At 43.1% G+C, this 12305-nt stretch overlaps 1 protein-coding gene across 3 annotated transcripts in view; it reads right to left on the reverse strand.

The window, feature by feature from the left end:
- Nucleotides 1-12305, reverse strand: part of epb41l4b (erythrocyte membrane protein band 4.1 like 4B) — a 399237-nt gene that overhangs the window by 90337 nt on the left and 296595 nt on the right. The window lies entirely within an intron of this gene.

Here is a 12305-nt window from a genome sequence, read left to right on the forward strand (position 1 = left end):
CCCCTCTTGACTCACTGTCTTTCATATCGTGTAGGCTCAAATATAGATTTGCTAGAGATCAGGGATTTTGACCCAATGATAGAGGAATAGTGAAGGAGCAGCAACATAGTTCCAAGTCCAGATGGTACGTAGTTTAAAGGAAAACCTGCAGGAGGTGGTGTTCCCATATGCATGGTCCTCTTATTTGAGGTAGCAGAGCTGCAGGTTTCAAAGTATTGTCAAAGATACCTTGCTGAGTTGCTGCAGTAGATCTTGTAAATGGTACACATAGCTATCACTACACCAATCGTGGAGGGAGTGAATCTTTTGATGGCGAACATCATGTTAATAAGTAGACTGTTTTGTCCTGGAACTCATTGGATGGTGGAACAGGCTCGAGGGGCCGAATGGCCTAATGTAACACTAATGTTACTCAAGTGTCGTTAAAGCTGTACTCATCTGAGTGATTGAGAATATACCATCATACTCATGACTTAAAATCTCTACAGTTTAGCAAGAGGCTATTTGGCCCATTGAGTCAGCACTAAGCTTCCAAAGAGCATCCTCTACCCCATCCCCATAACACCACATGGGTTCTTTTTTTACCATGGCTAACCCATCAAACCTACACAGGACAATTTTTAGCATGGCCAATCTACCTAACCTATTCATCTTTGGACTCTGGAAGGAAACCGAAGCACCCGGCAGAAAACCATGCAGACATGGGGAGAACATGTAAACTCCACACACAGACAGTCACCCAAGACCAGAATCAAACCCAAGTCCCAGGCATTGTGAGGCAGCAGTGCTAACCACTGTGCCACCATGTTGTAAAACTCATGCCTTATAGATAGTTAGGAAAAGGGTTATTTGATGTTGAATACTTTGCCTCTGACCTGCTGATCCAGTAATTTGGCTCTTCTGGTTCTTTCAAATCCTGAAAAACTCTTGATGATATGCTTCAGATGTTATACAAATCGTCTGACCCTGGCCTGACATGTTTTGACACTTATAATTGTCAAAAATTAAGTTATTTGTTAACATTTTTCTGAATCTACATTGCTCCTTGCTGGTTCAATACTCTTTGGACAAAGGCAGATATTTCATTTTTATGTGAATGTACTCGGCTCAAATTGCAACCAAATTCCCAGATAAAAATAGCCTGAGCATGGGAATAAAATAACTGACACACAGGCATTAGCAAACTATCAGGTAGATTCAATACTCATCTCTTGTATCCTCTGATGTCACTATGCAATCATATCACTGATTTCCATTATCTACTCCAGTTTCATTAACCTTTTTCCAGACTGGCATGATTATCCTGTAGTCATGATGCTTCTTTTGCTGAATGTCAAAGAGAATTTAATCACTTCTGAAACCTTAGCATTGCACACAGATAACACAGCCAACTGCTGTCTTCTGGCTCAATCAGTGGGGATGGTAAGAGTTTGGTGGTAATTGGATCAAGATTAAAAAGTAGTAGAAAGAGGGTAGAAACAAAGAAGGATAGGCACAAAGAATTGTGGAGGAGGAGATCCAGGCTGAAGGGGATAAAAGGAAAGATGCAGAAAGAGAGACCGACAGGTTAGATTCAGGTGACAAAGATGACTTTAGTAATGATAGGATGGCAAAAGTATGAAATGTATCTTAATTGGATACTATAAAATTATCTGAACATGGCGTAAGGTGGCAGGGTGGAAAGGAGGAGGGGCTGAGGGCCAGAGGGGTACAAATATTGTCTCAGTGGGAAAAGGTGATGGTCTCTTAGTTGGATGGGTAGTAGAAAACTTTCTCAACAGTGATCTGTGATGATGCTACTCATTTAACAAGGATGTGTTGTCCTTGACTTTGATTTTTTTCCTTTTTGCCAAGTGGTACTCATGGGGGATTGTTGGAGGAATTTGAAACAGCATCATTAAGTTGGGATAGTCTGTTGGGTTTTCAGATAGGTTAAGTTATTCTGTATTCTGTTCTCTTTTGCTTGTGTTTCATTTGGTACTCTGTAAATAAATATAGTTTTGTTTAAAACTAAGCGATTTTAAACTAAGTGGTCCAGCTGCATCACTCCTGGAATACCTACTCTGCACCTGCTCAAAGCAACTAGAAAAGTTAGGGTCTGGGCTACCTTCTTGAATTGTTTCGAGGGGGTCTGGCTTGGTCCACAAAAAAAATCCTAATTTAAAAACAAATCTAAAGGTCCTGATTTTTTCAGTGAATTTGTTTCAATATTTCAGTTTGTATAGATTCCATTTTCTTTCAGTAAATACCCAACTGTACTGGCAGGATTTCTTCTATTCTGAGTCTGGGACTAATTTCTAAAAGCCCATTCCAGGGATAGATTATATTGTTGCTAGAATTAGCAAAGCTTAATATTAAAACTGTATTATAGTAGTATGTAGATATAAATTATTTCAGGCAAAGATAGCCACTAATAGCAAAAGGGAACATTGATAAAACATCAGAACAAAGGTTCAGAAGATTAATCACATTGGACTCAAAACATTAACTCTGTTCCTCTCTGTACAGATGTTGCCAGACCTGGCATTTGTCACAAGCAATTTCTGTTTTTATTTCTGATTTCCATCATCTGCATTACTTTCACGTTGTGAATCATTAACAATTCTTATTTTTTAATATTATACTAAACCCACCCACCCCATTAACATTTTATTAATTTCATTATCCATGTGGTTTCACTTTTCTATCAGTGAAACTAATCTAGTCACTTGATAAAGAGCAGCAGTTTAGTAATTATTGCTAACTTAACAGGAACTGCAGTGTTACAGTATTCTTATTTTCCAAGAGATGATGCCTTTCAATAAGGCAGAAGAATCCTTTAAACATAATTTTATGATTAATTTCATCTTAAATTACGTTTAATCAAAAATAACAGAAAGATGAAATTCACCTTTAATAGTGAAAACAGCTTTGTGCCAAAAGTTCACTGGGTACAAGTTCCCAGCTACAACTCCTCACAGACACCCCCCATCAACACTCTCATCAGGGTAAGACTGTCAATGGAGGATGAGGGTCAAGTTAATGCCAAGTAGACCTTATCAAGTCTGAACATATATCATTGACTATTTTCTCGAACTTAATCAAGGAAGCGTACAATTAACAATTAAAAATACATTGATCAAGCTCATAAATCATTTGTTATTTATCTTTAAAACTATAAGGAAAACAACAATAATATTATGCAAAAAGAGATACATCATTTTGAGTTGTTTGGAAGTACAGAACTTGAGTATTGCTGAAAAAATATGCACATTATGCAAACTTTCCATCTTGCAATCATTAGGACAATCCTCAATAATGTCAATGCAAGATGGAAAAACCAATGTGTACTCCTTGCGAGAACAGTGCTTGTTGGTTGGCAACTGGATTCTGATTGGTAGAGATAATGTCATGGAGAATTCAGTAATTAATGATCATTGATAGTTAACTGCCAGGTTCTGTTTCAATTTTATACCAGTCAGATTGACTTTGCTTGATTAGAGAACTGTTCTGAGAAATGAGCCAGCAAATGACTGTCACTATTTTGTTGAACTGAAGCAGGAACAGTGTGTCTACATGTTCTGTCTGCAAAGAATAGGACCCTGTGCATTAATAAATGTAGCTTCCAAGACACCTTTAGTGCACCATACTGCGAGCTTGACTGACAATCCTAAATTGGTTTTCATTGTAATTCTTTGCATACCCACTATTATCCATCAAATGATGCTCAACTGCAGTATCACCTCTGATGTTGGACATTGGTTGTCAGTTTGCAAGTATGGGCTGTCAGTACGTTGCTTGATGTGAACAGTAGAAAGACATGCTAGTTTATATGATCCACCAGTCTTTGGGATGTTCAGCCTATATACTTAGCCTCACACCAGCACTCAAATTCATTTACCATAAGACTTATTTTTTGTTTGATAGACAGAATGTCTTTATGGCTCAACAATAATATCCAATTAGAGGTGAAGACCTCTGATGTCGCCACTGTACAGTAGCTGTGAGAAATAGCTAGCTTCTACCTGTTGCTCACACATTTAAGATACCTTACCCTTCCAGGGTAATCTGAGGCAGACTGGTCACTTTTCAAATCCAAGAGTGAACACTTGGGGCCTTTGATGTGTTTGCACAGTATATGCAGCGTGAAGTAATCAGCATCTGGTAAATGTAATTAATTCACCCTTGACATTACAATCTGAATGATTGACAGCAAAACTGTTAAAAAAGCAAGCAGCCAATTTCAACAATGTATATTAAAATACACAAGAATTCAAAACAGCCAATGTTCATTGTTTAGTTGGAGTTTTGGTCATGTTTCCGAAGAATATACAAGTAATAACTATACCAACTAACGATAAAAACTGTTTTAGTAGAAAAGAGAAATTTAGATTTCAGTTCAATTGGATGACTGATTTGAATTACACACCTTGATGGCTGTCCGCTGTTAGCGAGAATGCTGCAATCACAGTTTAAGTTAATTATCTGTCTTTTGTGCCTTCTTGATTATCTTTTCATCAATTACAAACAAAAAGTCAGCTGGGCAAACACCCACTGTTGTTAATATGCTGTTACGAAGGTGTAGGTATGTACTGTACCTTTAAGAGAGTGTGGAAGCTGGCACGGACCTAGAGAGGCATTGAGTATGCTGAACAATTTAAATATGTAATATTTGGTGAAACAAATAGCTGGTGCTGTGTTGCCATGGTACAAAACAGATTCAAATTGAGCAAATCAGTTCAAATTATGTCCCAGATACCAAAACCAATCGATTTTGAATTTTACTGGTTTGGATGACATCAAACCAATGAAATGATCTGATATTTTGGGGTATAAAACCGGACATTTTGAACAGTTAGGGGGAGAACAGCAAAGAGCAGCCAAGCAAGCACCAACATAAGGCTAGTCAGATAGCTCTCTGAAAGGTACCTGTCCATAAGAAATTTGTACAGCAGAACACCAGAGCCAACCTAGAGAAATCTACAGAGAAAGTTTGACATCTGAAGACAACGACTGGGTTTTAAAGCGATTTACTGTAAATTTAAGAGGGAATTGTATTGTAGAGTCGGTGACAAAAGATAGGTTTAAGAGAAAAGAGTTGTATATAGCTGTTGTTTTAATGTTCTTTATTGGACTTAAAGAAAAAAATGTTAATTTTTATTTTAAATAGTGATATCTGGGATAGTTTTTTGCCTCTCGAAATTTAACAGATTACAGTACGAGGTGAGCTTCTCTATGTCGGGTTTAAATTAGCAGAGGGGTTTACCCCATGGCGTAATAATGTTGTTAAGTCTTAATGCATCGCAACATATGCACTTCTCAGGAATGGGGTAAAGAGGTGGGGGTGGAGGTTTTGGGGGGAGAAATTCCTTAATGATCACCTCAGGAAATTGAAAGGAATTCAGAAGGTTACAACTAACCAAACTTGAGTTCCACAAATCTTTATGTTTTTTTCCCTGCACAGTAGATTCCATGGACGGATTCCACAGATTCCAATTCAGTGAGGAGGAGGCTACACTGAAATTGATTAAATATCAGAGAACTGACGCTCCAGTTTAGTTGTCTCATCTCCAACCAGTGCAAACACTGGTTGGAGATGAGACAACCAGTGTTTCTTTTGAAAATTCCAATTCTCCCGAACCCCTCTAATTATGTTCAACTCTTGTTTTTGGACACAAATAATCGCTAAGTCAGAGAGAAAAACGTAAAGGAAGGGCTTGTAGCTTTTATTGCCCAGGTGGATGAACTTTCCTTTCTCGTTTTTAAGGATGTGAACAACATTTTTATACAATTATAATTGGACTTTCAAAGTCAACTGATTTCAGATTTGAAATGAGCGTGTTAACAATGGTTGAGATATTGGAACACCTTCATGAAGCTCATGTAGGCCATTGTGCTTGGCAGTAGGTACACCACTGTGTATTTTTATGATCAAATTCTCACCAGATCTAAAGGAAGAGTCAATGTTTACTCCTTTTCACTCAGGTTTGAAGCATAGGGCTCAATATTATAACTTTGTGGCTAAGTCTGAGTTGTGAAGAATTTTTTAGAGTTTGGCACCAAAACGGGTTGCAAATTCTCTTGCTGTGTCTTACCTACCTCACACCTATGGCATCTCTCACATCCAATTTCCATCCCAGCTTATCCCATTCCAGGAACAACATGTCACTGCTGGAATATCCTGAAATTCACGGGCATCCTTTGCACCATACCATCTTTAAAAGCCTGTTGTAGACTTAGACAAGCACTGTCAATTTGGAACTGCAATGCATGTTTTTTGACATTTGCTCCAAACATGGTAGCCTTGGGAAAGTGGTGCCTGCTTTGTGGGCAATGTGTGGTGGCCCTGCTGGATGGGGTGGTGCACAGGCAGGATGACTTCTTCCTCCAGGCCCAGCAGTGGAGGCCATGATAGCAGACCATGTCAGTCTGATTGGAGATTGTCACCTCGGATTAAAACAGCCTCAGCCTATCTAGAGGAATGCCTGGCAGTGTAGGTACATGATTAACATCTTTCTCCACTCCAGCAGTGAAGGTGGCATCAGCTTCTCTCCAATATCTCATACTTACTCTATCACTGCTACTGAATTCACCTCTCACCAAGACTCTCATTATTGCCTGCAAACATCTTCCTCACTCATCCTCACCTACCACACCCCATGACACCATGAAAAGTGCATGTACTCTGAGCTGCCTACTCATTCAGTCAAAACACCACCTCATCTGTACCAGCAGTAACAGCGATGCCACCTACTTGCATTTTCAGTAATACTTGTCTCTGTTTCTTTCGATAAAGAAAACAACCCACATTAAGGCAGAAGGAATTAAGACAAGGGGTGACCTCCCCACCATTTGGATCCTTACCCTTTATAAGGAAAGGATCCTGACTCTAACCACTCGAACAGGCCCTGGACTGGTACTGGAGACTGCCCTGGACCTGTTGTGTTGGCAACACCTGAGTGAAGGCTCTCTCTTGATTTGACAACTATGCTGCTGACAACTATGACAATCTTCCTGATTCTGTCTCTCTGCTAAATGGCACAGCTAGACAGCAGTAATATGAGCCTGTTATCTCTGGCTGATGGGGTAAAGCGCAAAAGGCAAGACAAGACAGGTAAGCTGTGAGTGACCAGTGAGGTCCAGAATGAGTGAGTGTTATGACAACAAAGGAAGGATCCAGAGATGCAGCCTGCTCCAGTTCATGAGCTGGGTGTGAACCTGGGTGCATAGTGTCCTACTAACAGCATTAAATGATATTTGCTGGAGCAACCTAGTGTACAGCACTGAAGTGCAGAAGTGTCCTATAAGTGGACTGGAAATGTGACATGTGTTTTTGTGAAGGCTCACACATATCAATGACAAAGTCTGTGACCATGGGATGTACATGACAGGGTGCCCATTGAGCATGCCTTGAGATGTTGGTGCCTAGTTTTCAACACAAGTTTGTTTTGAGCAGAAAGGTAAAAACAATGACTGCCGATGCTGGAAATCAGATTCTGGATTAGTGATGCTAGAAGAGCACAGCAGTTCAGGCAGCATTCAAGGAGCTTCGAAATCGACGTTTCGGGCAAAAGCTCTTCATCAGGAATAAAAGCAGTGAGCCTGAAGCATGGAGAGATAAGCTAGAGGAGGGTGGGGGTGGAGAGAAAGTAGCATAGAGTACAATGGGTGAGTGGGGGAGGGGATGAAGGTGATAGGTAAGGGAGGAGAGGGTGGAGTGGATAAGTGGAAAAGGAGATAGGCAGGTATGACAAGTCCAGACAAGTTATGGGGACAGTGCTGAGCTGGAAGTTTGGAACTAGGGTGAGGTGGGGGAAGGGGAAATGAGGAAACTGTTGAAGTCCACATTGATGCCCTGGGGTTGAAGTGTTCCGAGGCGGAAGATGAGGTGTTCTTCCTCCAGGCGTCTGGTGGTGAGGGAGTGGCGGTGAAGGAGGCCCAGGACCTCCATGTCCTCGGCAGAGTGGGAGGGGGAGTTGAAATGTTGGGCCACGGGGCGGTGTGGTTGATTGGTGCGGGTGTCCCGGAGATGTTCCCTAAAGCGCTCTGCTAGGAGGCGCCCAGTCTCCCCAATGTAGAGGAGATCACATCGGGAGCAACGGATACAATAAATGATATTAGTGGATGTGCAAGTAAAACTTTGATGGATGTGGAAGGCTCCTTTAGGGCCTTGGATAGAGGTGAGGGAGGAGGTGTGGCCGCAGGTTTTACAGTTCCTGCGGTGGCAGGGGAAGTGCCAGGATGGGAGGGTGGGTTGTAGGGGGGCGTGGACCTGACCAGGTAGTCACAGAGGGAACGGTCTTTGCGGAAGGTGGAAAGGGGTGGGGAGGGAAATATATCCCTGGTGGTGGGGTCTGTTTGGAGGTGACGGAAATGTTGGCGGATGATTTGGTTTATGCGAAGGTTGGTAGGGTGGAAGGTGAGCACCAGGGGCGTTCTGTCCTAGTTACAGTTGGAGGGGTGGGGTCTGAGGGCAGAGGTGCGGGATGTGGACGAGATGTGTTGGAGGGCATCTTTAACCACGTGGGAAGGGAAATTGCGGTCTCTAAAGAAGGAGGCCATCTGGTGTGTTCTGTGGTGGAACTGGTCCTCCTGGGAGCAGATACGGTGGAGGCGGAGGAATTGGGAATATGGGATGGCATTTTTGCAAGAGGTAGGGTGGGAAGAGGTGTAATCCAGGTAGCTGTGGGAGTCGGTGGGTTTGTAAAAAATGTCAGTGTCAAGTCGGTCATCATTAATGGAGATTGAGAGGTCCAGGAAGGGGAGGGAGGTGTCAGAGATGGTCCAGGTAAATTTAAGGTCAGGGTGGAATGTGTTGGTGAAGTTAATGAATTGCTCAACCTCCTTGCGGGAGCACGAGGTGGCGCCAATGCAGCCATCAATGTCGCGGAGGAAGAGGTGGGGAGTGGTGCCAGTGTAACTATGGAAGATGGACTGTTCTACGTAGCCAACAAAGAGACAAGCATAGCTGGGGCCCATACGTGTGCCCATGGCTACCCCTTTGGTCTGGAGGAAGTGGGAGGATTCAAAGGAGAAATTGTTAAGGGTGAGGACCAGTTCGGCCAAACAAATGAGAGTGTCGGTGGAAGGGTACTGTTGGGGACGTCTGGAGAGGAAAAAACGAAGGGCTTAGAGGCCCTGGTCATGGCGGATGGAGGTGTAGAGGGATTGGATATCCATGGTGAAGATGAGGCATTGGGGGTTTTGAGCAGAAAGTCAGCTAAATCCCCTGATGCTTGCTCTGATTTTCATGTTGAGTTTAACTGTGTCTAGCTCATTTGGACAGTTTTGCAAGGTGGAAATATTAATGATGTGAGTCGTGTCATTGACCTCCAGTCAGTTGACATCTCACTATGACTTGGTGAGAATCTCTTCATCCGAGTTGTGAAAACCATGGCGAGTTGCTCCCAAGCTCGCGATGGGCTTTATTGCAACTGTTACAAGATTCTGCCTCACAACATATCGTCGCCCATGTTGTTCAGGTGAACGGTTACTGGGCTCAAAACATTAACTCTGCTTTCTTCCCATAGATGCTGTCAGACCTGCTAAATTTCTTCAATTTCTGTTTTCATTTCAGATCTCCAACATCCACAGTTCTTTGGTTTATTTTGTTTGTTCAAATTCTAAAAGATTCCACCCATAGAATTAATCTTGGTGACATGATTACCAATGACCTCCCAGTCAACATACTGACAGATGGCTCTGTCTATCCATAACTGCCTTTGATTGTATGAACACATTATGCCAGATTGACATCAAGCTCCTGCAGAAGTCAAAATTTTCTCCATTTCTTCAGCAACACAAATACTATCATGTTCAAACTACATGAGAAAATTTCTGCCTCTTATACTGATTCTATCTTGTTCTCGGTTTTCTGGCTCAGACTGAACCTCAGGTGCAAACCCTTGTTGTCCTGTCTAATCTAATTTGTGCTTAAAATCAACATTCTGTCCATTGCCAAGAATACTTACTATCACATCCAGAAAATCCTGCTTTTCCCTCGAGTCAAATGCGTGCATTTATCAGTTCAAGACTTGAGCTCACTAAATGGGTATGTCCCTCCACAATTTCACTTCCAGAAAGTTAAACTTATTCAGAACTCTGCAACTCAAAGTTGATGTTGCAAATTGAACCACCTTTCTTTGTTAGCATTCACTGACTCCCTGTACCACTGTATGTCAAATTTGGGCGGCAAGGTGGGTATAACTACTGCCTCATGGCACCAGGGACCCGGGTTCGATTCCACCCTTGAAGTTTGCACATTCTCCATGTGTCTGCATTAGGTTTCCTCCCACAGTCCAAAAATGTGCATGTTAGATGGACTAGTCATGCTAAATTGCCCCAGAACGTCCAGGGATGCCTGCAGTAAATGCAGGGCTACAGTGGTTAGCTGGAGGGGGTGGGGGCTGATTGGTGGTGGGATACTCTTCAGAAGCTCAGTGCTGACTCGATGGACTGAATGGCCTGCTCCCACAATGTAGCGATTCTAAGTACTTTAAAATTTTACACTTACCATCACTAATGCACTTATGGCATTGGTCTGCTCTAAATCTTTCTCCTTTAAAGTAGAACCCACTACAAAATCCAACTTAGCTTGAGAATATTTTCTGCTCCAGTCAATTGCCCATAATATTCTAAATAAGACATTCTAAACTTCATACTAGGTTGAAATGATCCACTATCCTCCAATATTTCTAGTATTTAGTTATCCAGAAGACTAATAGCCACAAATATCTTTACTGAGTGATCAATAATTACACCTAGGGCTGAATCTGGTACATTCCTTATCAAATGCAAGTTACTGTGGAGGATTTTTCATGGTGAGGCGTATCAAGTCTTCTCACCATCTTGCCACCCTGCCTCATTAACTATCTATCCTGTCCCCACATCATTCCTCATGTCCAATTCTAGCCCATCCTACCACGTGCCATTCCTGGAACAGTTTGCTACTGCTGGGATATCCAACATTGTGGCATTGCCTGCACCACATCATTTTAAAAAGCGCACTGTACACCCAGACAATCACTGTTGGTCCTGAGCTGCTTTGGATAGTTCCTGATAGTTGCCTTAGACATGGCTAATGGGGGAAATTGGAGCTGAAAAAGTGTTGCTGGAAAAGCGCAGCAGGTCAGGCAGTATTCAAGGAGCAGGAGAATCGACGTTTCAGGCACAAGCCCTTCTTCAGGAATGAGGAAGGTGTGCCACGCAGGCTAAGATAAAAGGTAGGGAGGAGGGACTTGGGGGAGGAGCGTTGGGAATGCGATAAGTGGAAGGAGGTTAAGGTGAGGGTGATAGGCCAGAGAGGGGGTGGGGGCGGAGAGGTTGGGAAGAAGATTGCAGGTCAAGAAGACGGTGCTGAGTCCGAGGGGTGGGACTGAGATAAGGTGGGAGGAGGGGAAATGAGGAAGCTGGAGAAATCTGCATTCATCCCTTGTGGTTGGAGGGTTCCTAGGCGGAAGATGAGGTGCTCTTCCTTCAGGCGTCGTGTTGCCATGGTCTGGCGATGGAGGAGACCAAGGACCTGCATGTCCTTGGCGGAGTGGGAGGGGGAGTTAAAGTGTTCAGCCATGGGGCGGTTGGGTTGGTTGGTGTGGGTGTCCCAGAGGTGTTCTCTGAAATGTTCCGCAAGTAGGCGGCCTGTCTCCCCAATGTGGAGGAGGCCACATCGGGTGCAGCGGATGCAGTAAATGATGTGTGTGGAGGTGCAGGTGAATTTGTGACGGATATGGAAGGATCCCTTGGGGCCTTGGATGGAAGTGAGGGGGGAGGTGTGGGCGCAGGTTTTGCATTTCTTGCGGTTGTAGGGGAAGGTGCCGGGAGTGGAGGTTGTGTTGGTGGGTGGTGTGGACCTGACGAGGGAGTCGCGGAGGGAGTGGTCTTTCCGGAACGCTGATAGGGGAGGGGAGGGAAATATATCCTTGGTGGTGGGGTCTGTTTTTTTGCAGGCAAGGTCCTGAGCTCCTACAGGATGGGATGATGCAGAGGCTGGATTCAGTCAAAGATAAGTTCTCCTCCCCCAGGACCAGCAGTGGAGGCTACAATTTCAGACCAAGCCAAACAAAAGCCATAAGAAACCATAAGATAGTTGTAAATCAGAAACAAAAGCAGAAATTGCTGGAAAAGCTCAGCAGGTCTGACAGCACCTTTGGAGAGAAATCAGAGTTAACATTTTGGGCCGAGTGACCCATCCTCAGGACTCTCCCAGTAAGCAGTTCAGAGATGTGTCATGAAATCTCTTAGGGAACGATACATGTCAGATACCAATGTCTATGGTTATGGGGTAACTGAGTGTCGGTACCCAGTGACTAACATGGATGTCCTGCAGA

The sequence above is a fragment of the Chiloscyllium plagiosum genome, unplaced genomic scaffold (assembly GCF_037043375.1).
Source record: "Chiloscyllium plagiosum isolate Xiang-an unplaced genomic scaffold, Cpla_swu_hap1 HiC_scaffold_5, whole genome shotgun sequence".
In the NCBI taxonomy this organism is placed as follows: domain Eukaryota; kingdom Metazoa; phylum Chordata; class Chondrichthyes; order Orectolobiformes; family Hemiscylliidae; genus Chiloscyllium; species Chiloscyllium plagiosum.